Raw genomic sequence first — 1,132 nt, 5'->3', positions numbered from 1 at the left:
TTGGATCTTTAATCCATTTTGAGTTTATTGTTGTATATGGCATCAGAGAATGTTCTAACTTCATTCTTTTACATGTAGCTGTCCAAATGTCCCAGCACCACTTATTAAAAATACTATTTTCTCCATTGTATATCCTTGACTCCTTTGTCACAGAATAATTGACCATAGGTGTGTGTGTTTAGTTCTGAGCTCTCTACTCTGTTTCATTGAACTATATGTCTGTTTTTGTGCTAGTAACATACTGTTTTCATTATTGTAGCTTTGAAGCATAGTTTGAAGTTAGAAAGACTAATTCTTTCAACTTTTTTCTTTTTTCTTAAGATTTTTATGACTATTTTGGATCTTTTGTGTTTCCATACATTTTTTTTTTTAAATTATTTGCTCTACTTTTTAAAAAATGGAATTGGTATTTTGATAGGGGTTGCATTGAATTTGTAGAGTACCTTGAGTAGTATGGTCATTTTAACAATATTAAGTCTTCCAATTCAATCAGAGTATATTTATCCATCCGACTGTGCCATTCAGTTTCTTTAATCATTGTCTTACAGTTTTCCTGGTAGTTCAGCTGGGAAAGAATCTGCTTGCAATGCATGAGACCCTGGTTTGATTCCTGGGATGGAAAGATCTGCTGGAGAAGGGATAGCCTACCCACTCCAGTATTCTTGGGCTTCCCTGGTGGCTAAGATGGTAGAACTCTGCCTGCAATGTGGGAAACGTGGGTTCAGTTCCTGAGTTGGGAAGATCCCCTGGAGAAAGGAATGGTTACCCATTGCAGTATTCCGGCCTGGAGAATTCCATGGACTGTATAGTCCATGGGGTCACAAAGAGCCAGAAACGACTAAATGACTTTCACTCATATAGCTGCCAAGTATGTTTTTGCCTATGTAGGTAAGTTTATTCCTAGGTATGGTTTACTGTTTGATGTGATGTTAAATGAGGCTGTTTCCTTAATTTTTCTTTCAGGTAGCTTGCTGTTGGAACATATAAATATCACAGATTTTTATATATTACTTTTTTTCCATTTATTTTTATTAGTTGGAGGCTAATTACTTTACCATATTGTAGTGGTTTTTGCCATACATTGACATGAATCAGCCATGGATATACATGTATTTCCTATCCCGATCCCCCC

This window comes from Cervus canadensis, chromosome X, assembly GCF_019320065.1.
Source record: "Cervus canadensis isolate Bull #8, Minnesota chromosome X, ASM1932006v1, whole genome shotgun sequence".
NCBI classification, from domain to species: Eukaryota; Metazoa; Chordata; class Mammalia; order Artiodactyla; family Cervidae; genus Cervus; species Cervus canadensis.
The sequence above is the reverse complement of the archived record's forward strand: the minus strand, read 5'-3'. Positions refer to the sequence as shown.